At 40.3% G+C, this 18051-nt stretch overlaps 1 long non-coding RNA gene and 1 pseudogene across 1 annotated transcript; one reads left to right on the forward strand and one right to left on the reverse strand.

Moving 5' to 3' along the window:
* The first annotated feature begins 6760 nt into the window (after positions 1 to 6760).
* On the forward strand, positions 6761 to 11959 carry LOC125397267 (olfactory receptor OR51C1-like; annotated as a pseudogene).
* LOC148121567 (uncharacterized) lies at positions 7833 to 11816 on the reverse strand. Its single transcript, XR_015738459.1, has 2 exons — positions 11386 to 11816; positions 7833 to 9528 (listed from the first exon to the last, which is right to left on the reverse strand). It is a non-coding gene; the product is annotated as an uncharacterized LOC148121567 (long non-coding RNA).
* Positions 11960 to 18051: the final 6092 nt, after the last annotated feature.

Below are 18051 nucleotides of genomic sequence, written 5' to 3' on the forward strand. Positions count from 1 at the left end.
CCACTATGTTAGAATAAGAGAAACTGCCTCTCCCTGTCTAATGGTCCAGACAACCAGCCACATTTTGGCAGTCAAGTCATTTTAAGCTGAGTTGTAACTCATTTCGAAAGACACAAGATTTCAGTGGAAATAAGTATAAAGACCACTGCAAAGTTTATGATGCTTTTCCTTCAACACACCTACCTCCAGGACTTCTAATTCTCCACATTGTTAAAGGCGAGGCCCTTTCTTACTTGGCCCATGTCATTCAGCTCCTATGAACTATGACCCCTGCTCTGGTCACTTCCGTGGGACCGCCTGTTCAGAAACTTCAAACTCCAAGTAGATGTGTCTCTTAAATATGTTTAAATAGTCATAGTAAGCATATATACAAATGTGAAAATGTCTAATTAAACCCAACATTTTGTAAGACATATAGACTATATTTAATTTACAATGTGTTTGTGACATGTGTATTAATGAGACTCCCCAACAAAGACATGGGCACACCCTCATTATTAGCATCATATTTCTAGTTGATTGACATTTCTATAGCACATTTATTCCATGCAGGATCCTGGGGAGCATCAATTGAATTCATACTTTTAATTTAATTCTGAACAATAGAAAGACAGTGTGGCACAGTTATGACCACACTGAGCAGACCTGAACTCCCACACTGGGTTCATTACATCCTCCAGAGGAACCTTCGGTAAATTCTTCACTCTGAAGCTGTGTTATCATTCTTCTGCCTGTCACTGATGTCAAATAATCATGTAGTAACTAGTGGTTATTTGGTGAATTCCACGTTTTTCATGAACCACTGAGTTTTAATGGGGTTACTTGGAGGAGTGTGGTTAAGGCTTACCTACAGAAGCAGAAAAGACTCCTTGTGTTCCATTGTTCTTCAGCAGGCCTATCATCTAACTGAATAGTGTGTATCTTTCAAGCATTTCTACCACTTTGCAATCAGCTTTTTAAAGGTGGGAGACATTTTGCCATAAAATAATTCTTTATATTTTATCAAATTGAAAACTTCAAGATTTCCCCCACTTGGCTTTTAGCTTTCATCTTGGTATTAGAAATTCTGCTTTCACTCTGCAATTATATTAATGTTTACCTGTATTTTGTTCTAAAATATTTGTGGTTCATTTATATTTAATTACTTAACTACCATGAAATAATTTCAATATATTTTTTGTATCTGTGTTTTTTATCAAGTCGGTTTACCTAACTGCTTTTACTCACCACCTCCTTCTATTACTACTGGTTTTAACCTCTACTTGGTATTTTCTGGACCTCTTACTGCAATTATATCCCAGTACCCCAGTACTCTGTTTGTTTACAAATGGGAACTTAATTCTCCTACTTATGTCAGTATCTAATATAACAGTGCAGAAACCACAGCAATTTTTTCTATGTTGGTAAACACCTGTCAATCGTTTTATATAAAATGTTTTCCTTGTCTGGTTCTGTTCCATTCTTAAAAACATTACAACATTTTACATTTTATTTTAACTTTTGTTCACTGCTTATGGGAAACTATCACTACTACCCAATTTTAGAATATTTTCCATCACCTAAAATAGTTTCCTGGTTACTGCCAATGCCCATCCCTAGAGAGACACAAGTGTTAACCTGCTTTCCGTCTTAAAATAGATTTCTTTTCAAGACTAGGTTGATAGCTCAGGGGTTAGGAGGGTTTGGTGGTCGAGCACGAGGACCTGAGTCAGGCACAGCCATTCACACCGCCAAAGTGAGAGATGATAGAACAGGACACCCGATGACCTTCTCTGACCTTGGAACATGCACAAGCATGAGCACTTGCACACACATGTATAGTACTCTATACACACAGCTTGCACACCAAATTTTTTCACTTTTCTAATTATTTCAAACTATGCCTTTTTTTCACCTTTCCTAGTGTGTCCGTGGGACAGCCTTGTTGCAGTGATGTCAGTATCTCTTTTCCTTTGCTGTCTGAATGTAATTCCATCATACGGGTGTTTCAGAGTTTGTTCATTCAGCAGATAGGATTTGGATTGTCCCCAGTTTGGGGCTATTGTAACTAAAGCTGTTATGAGCATCAGTGTGTAAGTGTTTATGCACATGTTTTCATTTGTCTTTGGAAAGTTTCTAGAACTAGAATTTCTGAGTCCTATGGTGAAATTACGATTAAATATTTAGAAAACTGCTAATTCATTTTTTTTAAAGCGAATGTACTATGACATACTACCAGCCCTTCAGGGAGGTTCCAGTTTTTCCATATACTGTCTAAACTTAGCTTTTTCTTTCTTACCTTCTTCTCAGTTCTAGTCATTCAAATACTTAAGAAACCTCATCTCATTGCATTTAGAGAACTGCTATCTTGCTGATACTAACCTTTCTAATCCATCACCCTATGGGGACTTTCTGCATATTAATATCCTATACGTTTACTTATTTATATGTTATAGTTCACAATATCAAAGTCTTAGTCATTGTTTGTAGAAGGGATGGCTCATTTGTTTTCCGACTGCCCAGGTGCAAATTATCACAAAGAAACTATTTAATTACAACACTGTTTGGTCTATTAGCTCAGGCTTCTTATTAACTAAGTTCTTACATATTAAAATAACCCATTTCTATTAATCTGTGTATCACCCCAAAGCTGTGGCTTACTGGGTAAGGTTCTGTTCTGGCATCTGTCTCCTTCAACAGCTACATGGTGTCTCTGTGACTCCGCCCACTCTCTCTATCTCTGTTCAGATTTCCCGCCTGGCTTAGCTTTGCCAAGCCGTTGGCTGAAACAGCTTTATTCATCAATCAATAAAAAGCAACACACATACAGAAGGACATCCCACATCAGTGGGGGGGTTATTAAGTTTGTGTGGAAGTTTATTATTACTTCTACAGCTTAATTTAAACATTTCTTTAGTTAGTCTAGCTTTTAAAATGGCTTGATTTAAATGTCTTTATAGAAATCTATACTTTATTCTGAAAATATGTAACTTTTGGGGGGTTGTTTTGTTTTGTTTTTTGTTTTGGGAGATTTTGTATTTGTTTGTTTGTTTTGTTCTGTTTTTAAGACAGGTGTCTCTGTAGCTTTTTGGCACCTATCCTGGAACTCATTCTGTAGACTGGGTTGGCCTCAAACTCACAGCGATCTGCCTCCCTCTACCTTCCAAGTGCGGGAAGTGGTCTGATTCTCGGTTACAGAAGACTCGGCTTCCACTAAAACAGCACCCGTCTGCAGCACTGTGCAGTTCTTTCCTATTCTGAAATAAAAATGAAAATTGGAATTCTAAATTTCTAAAATGTGTGTTTTTTTTCCTTCCTTCTACTTCTGATGAAGACATTGGTGGGTTAATGATAATTACAAAATTCAGTGTTTCTCCACCAGTACCACCCCATATGTCCTTGTCTTTCCTAATAAGAAGTATATGTTATAAGGGAAAAAAATCTAGCTTGATCTTATAGTTAAACATCCTATGAAATCTAAAAGCCTGCTTCTCATAGTTTCTTTGGAGAAAAAAAACCAGAATGGTCTGTGCAGACTTGGACATGCATGAAGTGTTGTCCTATTTTTCTATTTCATTTTTGAGATTATAACATAATTATATCATTCCTCCATCCCCCTTTCTCCCTTCAAATCCTCCCATATGCCTCTCGTTTCAAATTCATGGTCTCTTTTAAAAATAAATGTTACAAGCATATGTATTCATAACTATATAAATACAACCTACGAAGTCTGTATATGCTGTGTATGTTGCAGGCTGACAGTTGATGCTAGATAACCTATTGGTGTGCTCTCCCCTAGTTAACACTATCTCTCCCACTCTCAGTACTCTTCCATTGCCTTTGTAGAGATGGGCTTCCTGGGATTTCCCCTGGTGCTTTGGCAGGTCTTTTGTTGTTCTCCTTGTTGAACTCATCTTCTTAGGCAGTCATGTTGGTGAGACTCTTGGGCATAGGGTCTGATATTCTTGAAAGACAGTCTTACAGAAAGGTCCCTGATTGGCTATTAGAATCTTTCCTGCACCTCTCCTGCAATGTTCTCTGAGTCTTAGCGGTCTGTAGATTTATACACTAGTACTGAGCTCCACAGCTCTGCACTTTGGTTGTGCCGTGATCTCTACTGCAAAGAGAATTTTCCTTACAAAGTCTGAGGACTACACTCATCTGTGGGCTTAATGAAGTATTGCCCTACTTTTTAAATCAATCCATCTTCATATGCTTTAGTTTAGAGGAGTTAGTCTCGAAGATATTTGATTTAAGATGATTATCAATTTTAGCACATCTTTATAAGTGTTGAAAATTTGGCAGAAATAGAATTGTTGAGAAAGACTTTCTTTTGCACTGTGCTCGTAATAAAGTTACTCTGAAATGAAAGTCTTAGAGAACAAGCAGTAATGTGTGCTAGACACAACTACAGCAAAACAGGAACTAATGATTAAAATTTTAAAAAAGAGGTTATGAATTTTAGAGCGAGTCGGGAAAATGAGGTTCCATGGGAGGAGTTAAAGGGAGAAAATAGTGTAATTGTATTTTAACTTCAAAAGAGTTTGGAAGACAGATGGTGTAAGAATGTGCAGGACATTTTCTGGACCAGGAAAGCATGCCTTACAGTGCTGCATGGATCTGCAGATATAATTCCATAATTACATTATCATATAACTCATGTAGAGCTACTAACTGAAGTGAGAAAGAGAATGCACCGGCTAAGTTTCCATCTAGAAGATTGAATTCTGATACAGTCACGTTGTGTTTGAGCTTGCAGTGAGAGAGTGGAGTAAAGAAATAAAGAAAAAGCTAGGTGGATCTACTATCCTTAATGTTAGTCTGGAAAGAGAAATGCTTTAAAATACAAAAGACCATGAAAAAAGTAAAAATATTGGCCTTTTAACACCTGAGAAGTTTAAATCTGTAATAAACAATACCTCATACAAAAAGGCAAGTTCATCTTCATCTACATCCATAAATTAGCTGTGTAATTAGAAGCTAGAAATGTATAACAATAAGAAAAACTGGTTAAAATGACCATGGAAGTCTTCTACTGAATCAAGAGAAATCTGAAAGAACTTTAAAATACATTTTGAAGAATATGTTGGCTTTTATAGTAAATATATAATTTTCAAAATGCACTAATATTCACATTATGCCAAATAATCTACTACTAGTTAAAAGTAACTTCCAGCAGTCTAATTACGGGTCATGAGATGGACACACAGCCCTAAAATATGTGTTTTAAGTCTGGACAATGAACATTTTAAGTAATTTGATATTCACCAACAAAGATCTATATCTCACATTTCTTCATATATTAGTAGAAAATAATATTACTAATTGAACCAAACTCATATCATAACTATGACATCATCACAAGGTGGTGTAGCTTGTAATAGCAGAGACTCTAAAGTCTTTCCTTCTCTGAGTCCCAATGACACCTCTATGTTTTTATAAACTTGAAGAGTTTATCCAAACTTCTAAGACTTATCCATCTAGACAACCACATCTCTCAGATTCATCAGAAGGCTCAAAACAAATCTATGCAAAACAGTTACAGGAATATGTAAAACATCCTTATCATTGACACATTGGTGTGTATCTCTGTAATGCTGTAACCAATCAACTTCAGGTTAACAACCAGGCCATATATGCTACCAAAGAAGCTTATAATTTGACTCGGTGACCGTTACTACATACAAGGAAGGTTCCATGATCACAAACAAGGCAAGGCTTTAGTATACATAACACTATTTCCAGCTTCAGAATCATAAGAACTGAAGCATCTCCTCTGTAATAACATGTATTAAGAGGATGACAGGTGTGCATTAACCAGGGGGGAGTTCTAGGCACATCCTGAAAACATAATGTATATAAAGAGGCATGATGGGCGTGCATTAACTTGAGGAAATCCTGGGCACATCCTGGAAACAGCTGTACACTGCTTACTAAATTGACTGAGCACAACTTAGCATTACCATGATACTCTAAAAATCCAAGTAAAAATTATTTTCCTAGACTAAGCCCTGACTGTGGTACATTAGCATATTTTAGAAAACACACGTATTCAAATATAAATCAGTTACAAACCCTGTATTTATACACTATGAACAAACAGTACTATTAAACAAAGACTAACTAAAAGCCACTTTATTCATAGAACACAATAAGTACATTGAAGGACACAGTTTCGATCCATTTTTAAACTTAGCTGTATGTGTGAATGTGAGCCATGTGTACGAAGGTGCCAGTGTCCGTCCAAGGTGTCAGATACCTTGGAGCTTGGTCCGTAGGAAGCTAGGAGCAAAGCAGCACACACTTAGCTGTGCCATCTCTCTAGCCCCTAAATAATAAAAGCTTTAATTAAAAGTGAATGATTGATAACTATACAAAACACTAAATAATAATGTGAAATAAGTTTAGCTGAATAAATTTAAATTAATTCAAACTTGTATCTGAGCTTTCTGATAGATCTACATGCAATTTTTAATGGAAAAACCCCAACAAAATATCATTGTTTGCACGGTTCTACTAATACCAAGTTTAAAAGTAGGAATTATGGCTGTTGTCAGAAAAAGATAACTGCTAAAGTGAACAATAGAACGGTTAGTGTGGAGCATTAAGAAGCCTTCTGGTATTGTTCTCCTAACTGAAGTCAAAAGTAGGTACCTAGTATGCGAAACTTAACTGAGACACTCTCTAAAGTTCTGTGCACTTTATTGAATGCATATCAGACTTTAAAATAATTTTGAAATTCTAGATTTAGGAAGTCAAGATTCTGACTGGACAGACCATCATGCCAATCTTTCATAACTCCACCTCTCCTACTTTTCTCCTGACTGGCACCCCGGTCTAGATGGGCTCATTCCTGGATCTCTACCCTCTTCGCCTCACTGGTACCAGGGTCTAGATGGGCTCATTCCTGGATCTCTACCCTCTTCGCCTGACTGGTACCCGGGTCTAGATGGGCTCATTCCTGGATCTCCATCCCCTTCTCCTGAGTGGCATCCTGGTCTAGATGGGCTCATTCCTGGATCTCCACCCTTCTCCTGACTGGCACCGCGCTCTATATGGGCTCATTCCTCGATCTCCACCCTTTCTGCTGCCTGTATTGCACTGCACTATCTGGAAATTCTTTGATCGTGTTTGCGTCCTTACTGAGCCGACTCTCCAAGAGTCCATGTACTATTTCCTCTCCATGTTGTCCACCACTGACATTGGCTTATGCTTCTCCGCAATGGTGACAGTGCTGGGAAAATTCTGGTTCAATGCCAGGGAGATCAACGTCACTGACTGCTTGCCACAGATGTTCTTCATCCAACTCTTCACTGTCATGGAGTCCTCAGTGCTGCTGACTACGGCCTTTGGTCGTTTTGTGGCCATATTAAACCCCCTGAGAGATGCAGCCATTCTAACTCATGCAAGGATTGCACAGGTCGGCCTGGCAGTTGTTACAAGGGCGACTGTCATTTTGACCCCGCTAGTCTTGCTCCTTAAGCGTCTGTCATTCTGCCATAAGCACGTGCTCCACCATTCTTACTGTTTCCACACTGATGTGATGAAGCTACACTAAGATCTACAGTGCATTTGGACTAACTGCGATTATTTCTACTGCTAGAGTGTACTCCATCTTTATCCTGCTCTCCCGTGTCCTGATCATTCGCTCAGTTCTCAGCATGGCAATCCCCGAGAAAAGGAAGAAGGCTTTCACCAGCCGTACTTCTCATATCACTGCTGTGGCCATCTTCTCCACCCCCTTGTTTAGCCTCCCCTTTGTCCTCAAGCCCCACCCTTTGTACCCACTCTCATTGTGAATGTGTGTCCCGCGCTACCGTCTCGCCTGCAAGAACCACGCGGTACACATAGGATCCTTCTGCAGTAAAGCTTTAATGCCCCTTGGGAGAGCGGGCATCAGCCAACATGGCGGAGACCCAGATAAGATGGAACCCATCCCTTATATAGGAAACAGACCCTGCTTTGGACGTGTCACTCTTGGATAGGTCCATTGTTCCCAGTCCCAGGTGATGCCTCGGGAGTAGGCGGGGACTCAGTGGGAAATTACCGAGCACATGTGCGTTCACCTGGTGGTGAAGCCGGATGTCAGCGCCATCTTGATAATGGAGAATGTGGCTGCGGCCTTCTACATCTCCCCCTAATTTTACTTCTTTGCAGAAAGGCAACTCCCTAGGAAGGTAAAGATAGAGGTCGCACTTCCCAAAATGAAAACATTAAAATGAGCTTGCACGGAATCTGTCCCTAGGCTCATGACACCTGGAACCTATCCAGCCTGCCCTCTGCCAATTTTCTGGGAAAGGGAATATACGGCAGGAAACCCTTAAGCAAAGCGACTTATCTCTCAGAGAGGGCCATTCTCTGTGCGATGCTCTTCAGCTCAACAACCTTCAGGGCTAGCTAAGCCAAGCACTCCACCCTGTGCAATGGACCATTGTCCTAGGGGTGCAGGAGCTGGTTGGCTTAAACCTTACTGCTTTAACATAGATAACCACACATCAGTAGAGGCCCCCTGTTCTAGGGCAGCCAGCGCTGTGCAAAAACCACTTTGTCCCTCAGACTTTGGGATTTGAGTCAGCAGACCATCCAGAGAAGAAACACTATTCCATAGCATAGGACTGTTCCAAAACATTTCCACCCCCACCCATTCTTTGAAGTAGGGGAAGAAAGACACGACCCAGGACTGTAATCCTATGGCCAAGCTTATAAATCATCTCTAGGACGGTAGGGAGGGGGCCCAGAGTCTTATTGGTTGTGGAAAATCGGGGAGACACCGCCATCCTATGGTTGACTGGTAACAGCTTCAGGAAGGCTGAGAGTGTCCTCCATCGGTGCTCTGTCATCCATCCGCAAAATGGCAGGAGGAACAGCAGCCAGGTCCTCAGGCGAATCCGTGTGTTGTGGATCACTCTTCACTGTTCGAGTCAATCGCTCTGGCAGCCAGAATGGGCTTTCTTGATCCTGTGGGAAGACACAAACAGCTCCCCTGGATCTCAATAAGATGGGATCCGGGCCTTTCCATTCATTAGAAAGCACATCTTTCCACTTAACCAACTCTTTGGGCCGCTGCGGATCCGAACAATGTCGTGTTGTAGCATTTTGGCCATTATCATCCAGATTTAAAAAATTTATGGTGAACAGAGCCATGGCGATGGCCATTCTTGGCATCGGGGGCAGTTCCTTTATTATTCCCCCCCTTTTTGTTTAAATAGATATTTATCCAATTTTTAATTTAAATAACCATGGCATTTTGTAACCTATCTTGAAGATACCCATAGTGTTTAGCAGAAATAACTGACAGGATAAGGGAAACTGATAGCAAGCAATAACTGACAAAACAAGGGGAAATCTAGCAGCATAGCAATGGCACAGCAACAACAACATTGCAATGTACAACAACAACACAGCAATAACTGACAGACCAAGGGCAGGAGCTGGACCATCCCTCAGGAACCCGCCAGCTCCGCAGCAATCAGGCCAGACAGCTCCATAGCAGAGGCTTTGTCCTCAGGCCTCTGGACAGATGAATCCACAGCATGAATAGTAGCATTTCTAGAAAAAAAAACATAAACTCTTCTCCCAAAATAACATTTAAGAGTATTAAAAAACTCAGTGTAAAAATTTAGCACAGTCAGTACTGGAAGTAGGCTGGTCTTGAACTTAGAGACCTATAGGTCTCTGTTTTAAAGAGCAATCTTGTTTGTCTGTGTCATTATAGTAGGCCTTAGAATTAAACCATTTTAAATCTGGCACAGATGAGATTATTGTTTTAAAAATATGAGAAAACCGTTTTCCTGTTTTCAGCCTGGAGTCCTAAGATGACGTGGCCAATGGGGAACCCATATGGGGATCTCTGTTTTTTACGGTATGGGCCGTGTTGCCCCAGTGGCGCCTAGGAAAAAACCCAGGCCCTGTTTGTTGATATTAGATTTAAGATTTATTGGCTCCCGTATTCCTTGCCGGTACGGTGGCCTTGGGTTCCAGAGCCCGCCCGCCATCCAAGGGCTGTGCGCGGCCCTGGGCCTGCTCGCTGTGCGGATCCCCGTGTCCCGCTGTGTGGCTCCGCCTGTCCCAGGCCAGGAAGTGGCGGCTCCACCCCCAGGTGCCCCTGCCTTCCCCGCGGGGCTAGCCTCGTTCTCTGAGGTCTGAGGCTGTGTTGGTGGCGGAGTGTGGCGGGAGCCGACACCCAGACCAAGGCTGCACAGGCCGGCAATAACTCAAGGTCCGCGCCAGAGCCTGCGGCTCAAGGGGCCAATGGGAGAGGCGGCGAACAGGGCCGCTTCCCTACTAGCCAACTCTCAACATCTGTGCCACAGCAAAAGCGGCTGTAAACTCTCACAGATCCAGCCAACGACCCAATCACCCCCAAATCCAAGGGCCCTTCGCATCCACCTCCCTGCGGATCCTGAAACACCAGACAAGCCAAGCGTATACACAGCAATCTTTCAGGAGGACTTGAGTTCTTTAAAATGTTAAGCAGTTCTTAAAAACTTAAGTCGCACTATGTAGATGTAATACGGTATTGCCTGTTTACTGTGTCTAAACCTTAATTGCGCTTTTATTATGATAAATATGACCAGCCCTGCCTGAAGTCAGCATCATTTAGCATAGCCAAATGGAATCAGAGCCATTTTACCCTCAGAGACCCTCACAGTTTTAGGTACATTGTAAGCCTTCTGGCCCGGCTGCCTGTGGCACCGCTCTCATTCTCGGTACAGCTGTGATACCCTCCAGGCCAGGCACCAACTGAGCCTGCGCAATATGCCTCCCACCATAGCCACAGAGCAAAGCTCCGCTCCAGCTGCCCTCCAGCCCCAGCTGCACCCATTCCGAGCCCAAACCGGTGCATGGAGCAAAGCTGAACTCAGAGAAGCAGGCTTGAAAGGACCTCATTTAAACTTTTAGGGAATTTGGGCGTCGTTTAGTCTCTTTGGCTGCTTCCTGCTGTTATTGGGCCGCTGCATTTTAGGGGTATACATTACAACATTTCAGGAGGTCTCGGTGATTCAAACCACGCAAATCCCAAGTACACCCTTAGGCTCTCCTTTTCTGTGGAGACGAAAACAGAACCTCTTTCCCAAAACATCATATCCTTAGCAGTTTCTAAGTTTAAATATCTTTCTCCTATCCAGTACACAAAAGACAACACGAACAACACAACACAAAGCCTTCGACCCTGTAAATCAGCCTTCTCCCCCATCTCCACTCTCCCAAAATCACCGGGAGGTCCTTTTTAACTTATTTTCTTTTCTGTCTCCCCCATTCTTTACCGGAGGGTCCTTTTTAACTTATTTTCTTTTCTGTCTCCCCCATTCTTTACCGGGGGGTCCTTTTTAACTTATCTGGGTGCGCGCACAACCTCCCACTGCTGCTCAGTTTCTGATATGCTCTCTGGACTTTAGAACGTACCTCTCTGAGCACGCATTCCTGCAGTTCTGAATCCTCCTTGTGTCCAAGGGGTCTCCGGCGGTGTAAAGTTCTTCTTTTTCTTCTTCTTCCTCTTCTTCCCGGGTTTCGGCACCAGATGTCCCGCGCTACCGTCTCGCCTGCAAGAACCACGCGGTACACATAGGATCCTTCTGCAGTAAAGCTTTAATGCCCCTTGGGAGAGCGGGCATCAGCCAACATGGCGGAGACCCAGATAAGATGGAACCCATCCCTTATATAGGAAACAGACCCTGCTTTGGACGTGTCACTCTTGGATAGGTCCATTGTTCCCAGTCCCAGGTGATGCCTCGGGAGTAGGCGGGGACTCAGTGGGAAATTACTGAGCACATGTGCGTTCACCTGGTGGTGAAGCCGGATGTCAGCGCCATCTTGATAATGGAGAATGTGGCTGCGGCCTTCTACAAATGTGTATTTGGTCATCCTCCCTGTGATGAACGCTATCATCTACAGTGTGGAAACAGAGCAGATTCAGAGAGCTATTCTCAGACGCGTATATTGCCAAAGACCTCGTGTTTTGCAATCATTACTCACATAAAAACTTATTTCAAGAAGAGAAACAATTATCAAGCATTAAATGTAAGAATAAGATCTAGGTATAAATCAATCAAACAGATTCAAAATAATCTTTTCTAATGCAATTTTTTTAACTACCAGAACACTTATTCAGATTCTCATTATTCTCAGCTTCCTTCTTTTATTTTTATTTTTTAACTTTTATTTTATTTTTAATTTAAGTTTTTTCATACAATATGTTTTATGATGTTTTCCCTTGTCCTAAGCCCACTCAGATCCCCCACCACCTTCTTACCAGCTCAACTATATATTATTTCTCTCTCAAAAAAGTAAAATTAAAATAATAAAATTAAAATGAACGATGAATAATGCAGAAAACAACAAAACAAAATGAAACAAAAATCCCACAAAAAAATGAGTCTATTTTGTGTTGGCCAACTATTCTTAGGCATGGGGCCTGCCTTGGAGTGTAGTTATTATATCTGGTGGCATTCCATTGGCAAAAACTGGCTTTCTCTTTCCCAGAAAGTATAAATTGAGGATATTTCTCAAAAATTTTTAATTAATTTTTCAAGTACTCAGGTGGAAATAAATTTTAAAAAAAAGAAATAAATATATCTCTTGGGATTATTTCCCATACACAAACTAAATAAGCTATAACTTCTTATAATCTGCTTCAACTTTCTCTTAATTTTAATGAATACCTCAAATTCTCAAAGAATAAGAAAATTAGTCTAACTAGTCCATTAGATCTTTGTACCTTTCCTGAGGGTGAACTTTGCCGTCCACTCCACTTTGACCTTTCACCCACATTCCGATTGAAGATTTGCAATTTTATGACTCAACTTTAACTATCTCCACTAAGTTTTCCATACTCTCTCCAGTGACACTCAACACAGTCTTCACATCATCCGCCTTCCTAGTGTTTCGCTTTTATCTGTTCACCTTTTTATGAATATGAGCATCAGTGTGTAGGTATACTAAACACTCAAGTTCTCATGAAGGTATAAATTATATAGACAAAAATTGCCTCGATTTGTAAGACTTCTACAACACCTAACCGAATATCATTCATGTAACAGATACTCACTAATAGCTGAGTTATATTATTCCTAATAGTTTTTCATACATACCTTCAGAACAATTCCAATGTAACCAATTCCATTTCATGTGTGACCTAAGTGACCTAATAAATCGCTCTGCAAACTGGTGGTAGACTTTCTGTCTATGGCATCTAGCAATTTACCTTAGTTCTGGCAAAGCTAAAGTTAAGGGGAAAAAGCTACTTCAGAAACTGAGGTGTCCATAACATATTCCAGTTTGAATAAAGTGAGTGGCTTAAACTAGTCTTTCAATGAACAAGTAAACATTACAAAAAAATTCTCGTCTTTACCTTTGTACTTAGTCTAGAGCCCAGTAATCCCTCAAAATAGCATGACTTTCTCCTCGGTCTATAGGTCTTCAATGTTGTCATTTTTCTTCAGTTTTCTATACAAATATAAAAAAATACTATTTTCAGAAAAAATATATTTTAGGGGCCTTGTAGCTAAAGTTTAATTACAGAAGAAATAATGATTATGCTCTCATTAATAAAATACAGTACAGAAAAGGATAAAGCCCTCCTTGTTACTCTTCCAAGTCTAATTTGCAGTTCTACTTTCTCAGGTAACAATTGTATATTGTTCATTCTTATCCTTTTTTCTACATTGAATTTATACACATGGGGAAGCAAAATATTTTTGAAAGAATGACATATAAAACAAAATTGTATCATTTATAAATTGGAAAAGTCATAAAATTCCTAGGAATGCTTTATTTACATTTGCAATATTCATTTTTGTAGGTTTGGTCTAAGAATGATGTTTCATATAGACCTAGAAATGTTTGGATTTTGATCTGTAAGAATTTCTTACCAGGTCCCATTGGCATCAATTCTTGGCTCCCAAAGCCATACTATAATTATTCCAAAACATGGCCTGTCAGATTATCACCTTAGAATATGACAACAAAATTAAGTTTGATCCTTGGAAATTTCATGAAGGAAAGAGAGAACTGGCTCCAGAAAGTTGTCTTTTAGCCACCTCAAACACACACAAACAAAAGCACACACACACACACACACACACACACACACACACACCACATACAAACACACACAACTAAATCAATAAGTATGAGTTCTACAAACCACACACACACATACACACAATAATGTGGCAACCTGATTTAGCCTAATCCTACTTTACACACACTTTTTTTGTTTCTCTGTGTAGCCCTGGCTGTCCTGGAACTTATTTTGTAGACCAGGCTAGCCTTGAACTCAGAGATCCACCTCCCTGTTCTTCTTGAGTGCTGGAATTAAAGGTGTGTACTACCACTGCCTGAACTCACAGTTTTATGATAATAAGAACACTGCATATTTTACCATAGAACTATCCATCTCTAAGTTTTTGTGGCCTTAGAAATAGAACACCCAAGACTTTACCACTCTTCAGATAGCAAAATGCATTTTACATCTGTGCAAACTATATTAGGAAGATAATGAGAAGATAAACATACACTTGATTTCCGTAAAAAGAAACAGAATTGATAAAGATAGTATTTCATGAAAATATTCCTTATAAGTGCTTTTTATTTCAATAAAATGAACATGAATACTGTGTAATTCAAGTTAGAAAAAAAAAACAGTAAATAGTAAATCTTCACAGTACTCTAACCAGGGTGTGGCATCGTAGTCTACTTGACATTTAGGTAGACATAAAGAACCCAAACAAAAATAATGGAAGCCACTCAAGATTAAGCTTAATGATGTTCATGCATCTATTATTATAAAAACTGGTGGCATTCAAAGGGAGCAAACATCCACAAGATAAAAATTTAGCTGGCATTAAACATTGGTGATGACATCTTTTCTCTGTGAACTGATAGAATGAATGTAGAAAAATTACGGTACAAGACTAAATATTTCTTATTTCCTCTCTAAACTTTATTTATTTGTGTCTCTGTTTCTCTGTCTCTCTCTGTCTCTCTGTCTCTCTCTGTCTCTCTGTCTCTCTCTCTCTGTCTCTCTCTCTCTCTCTCTGTCTCTCTCTCTCTCTCACACACACACACACCCTGAGAGTAAAGCAACTGTGCCTAAAGTCCTAAAATATAGGATAATGTTTTGTGTCTCCTTCCCAAAGAAGTATAGAAATTGCATCCCTATACTTTTCATATGTTCAAAACTTTTATATTTCCTGAAAAACTTTAATATCAATCACGAGTTTTTTAAAAAGCACCTCAGAAACTGTATATGAAGTCACTAGGTTTGTACATTGTGAAAAGCTAATGTTCAGCATACAGCCAGCTGATAATACCATGTGGTAAACATGAAATCCCCTGTGAAAGTTAATTGTGAAACTCACCAAAAATGGAGTATGTATATGAGACCATGACCATGCTAATTAGCTAGATATGCACAGTCAGATTAACTCAAAGCAAAGTTGAAGCTTCAAAAGAAAGAATTTGCTTTATTGTTGTGGGATGACTTTTTCAGGTATAATGTGGTCACCATCTTGTAGTATAGATTACTTTGGCCCAGAGCAAAGGAGTCTGGAGATGACAATGGTTAGATAGGTCTTTGGACATTGTAATAGAGCTATTGACACTATCCAGAAGAAAGAAGAGAACCACAGGCCCTCATTAGGGACTCCACACATTGCTCCCTCCTGACATACTTCAGTATGCAAATTGTCTTTAGGAGATGCAAGAGGATATAAGAAGTAGAATCTTAATTGAGAGGAAAACTCCATGGTGAGGCCATCCAAACAGTGAAGAATGATTAAATATAGCACTTCAGAAAGACTATGAGTTAACAGGAAGTAGCCATTACAAGTGTGAGAACACAGTGTCCACACAGCTAATAGATTTCATAATTGAACTTCACAGTAAGAATGTTATTGCAAGAATTCTCACAATACTCGTACTACAGGAACATTTGCAGAATAGTTTAGAAGCATATTTTTATTACACAGAATATCAGCATGAACAGAGGGGAGCAACCTCCTGCTAATGTCTTCAAAGATTACAGTCTTGGCAGAGCAGAGCAGCTTTCTGAATGGCTTTATTCTGGCTCTTGATCACTTCTGAAGCTGAAGAGTCGTGAGTACATTTCTGTTGGTACTGCTAGGTGTCTAACACTAGAATAGACAAAAAAAAACCACAGGGTTTTTTTCTTCAAATAAGTCCATTAAAATTCTTTTTAAGTAATAAAGTTTTTATATTTGGTATTTATAAATGTTTAAAGACTGTAGGCAAACATTTTAGCAGGTGTTGTTAAAAACACCATGTGGGCAATAGCATTTTCAAAGTGATTTGCTTTAAAGTACAAGATGATACAGGTTGTCCTTTATTATGTGAGTTTGACCGCTGTATGCCTGGAAATTGTTGTTAAAAAGGAAATGTAGTTTTCTTTTAGGGTTGTTGGGTTGGAAAGTCTTTCCTGACACTGGAGGAAAATGTGGCGGCAAACAGCGTTAGTTTTCTGACCACTGAAAAGTTTCTGCACCCTAATGAGCCTCTCTGCTGATGCAATAATCTGAATCACACCAAATCAAACTGAATTAGAAAAATCCCAGGCTTCATGGGTACCAACACTCCCAGACGGCTTTACAGCCCCCCACCAGAGAAGATGGGAAAGGCAGACCATAAAAACACGTGTTTGTTCTCAGGGGGGCAGTTTAAATACCCTGTGGGAGTGGTCAAGAGTATCTCTGAGGAGAGTTCACTGTTTGGTGGGTTTTCTTGGGGGTCGACTCTGAACTGAGGCAACTTGGGATAGAGGGGGGGACTTGGGGTGGAACTTCTACCTGAACATTCCAGACTCTTTTGATATGAGGACGTCAGGGGCTGGGGTGAGGCCTTCACCCAAACACCTATGCTGGAAAACAGAAAATCCCATAAACTATGTTATCAATTAAAAATATATAAAAATGAGTTCAATAACCAGATTAATGTATCCTCATTCAAGACAATTTCCCTTCCTGCAGGCAGTATAATGGTTTAAGTAAAATGATGTGGATCCCCAAGTGGTAGCAGCAGACAGCGGAGTCATGATACCACACCTCAGGTCCCTGAAGTGGCAGCAGGCAGCTGACAGCGGGTCCCTAGAGAAGCCAGTACCAGGCAGGGATGGCACGGTTCCCCAAGTAGCTGCAGTGGGCCATGAAGGGCAACAAGTCCCAGACATGGTGGGTGAGAGACAAAGACAGATAGGCACACCATGCAGTGTGAAATTGGATATTTATTTAGTGGGTTGTGGAAGGGAAAGGAAGAAGGAGGAAGAGCAGAGAGAGAGGCAAAGAGAGAGAGAGAAACAGAGAAGGGGAGGGGAGAAGTGGGGAGAAGGGAGAGACAGAAGCTGCCTCTTCGAAAGAAAGACAGAGAAAAGAAAGAAAGGAACTCAGGCTGGAAGCTGAAGATCAGCTGGCATCAATGGATGGGGGAGGGAGTGGGCTTAAAGGGGCAGAGCAGACATTCCCATCTATTTTTATAATAAAAAGGTGGGAGTTTAGGCACAACAGGTTAAAGGAATTGGGGCAGAGGATTCTCAAGACTGTTTCCTTCTTATTTGTGGGAGTCATCTTGAGGAGATCCTGAGAAAGCTGGGTGCTGATCACATCCTGGTGTAGCTGGTCCGTTTGTTCCTGTCTGGTGTTTGTGATATAGAAATGTCTGATGTCTCTTACACCTGTTTAAGGAATTGGCAGAACAGAGGACAAAGTTAGGGGGAAAAATTTAGGACCAGGGAGTATATCTGACCTGTTTAATGTGGATCCTTCAGTTTAGCTCCCTGGAACTCACAAGAATTCTTTGGGTTTGTGAGAAAAGAAGTTTTAGACATATGCATTATATAAACAGTAGCATATTTACATCAGAATTACTGTGACAGATATTTTTGCACAATGAAAAATATTTTTAAGACTATGGAAGGCAGCATGAGAAATTTGATAACTTGTATTTGTCCTCACACCTTTATAACTTGCAGGTCTTGTGTTTATATTTTAGTGAAATTTGTTTGGTGAGGTCGTCCTTTTAAACTGACAAAACCTCTCAGCTGTCAAACTATATCAGAGA

The sequence above is a fragment of the Myodes glareolus genome, chromosome 7 (genome assembly GCF_982192425.1).
Source record: "Myodes glareolus chromosome 7, mMyoGla1.1, whole genome shotgun sequence".
Lineage (NCBI taxonomy): Eukaryota > Metazoa > Chordata > Mammalia > Rodentia > Cricetidae > Myodes > Myodes glareolus.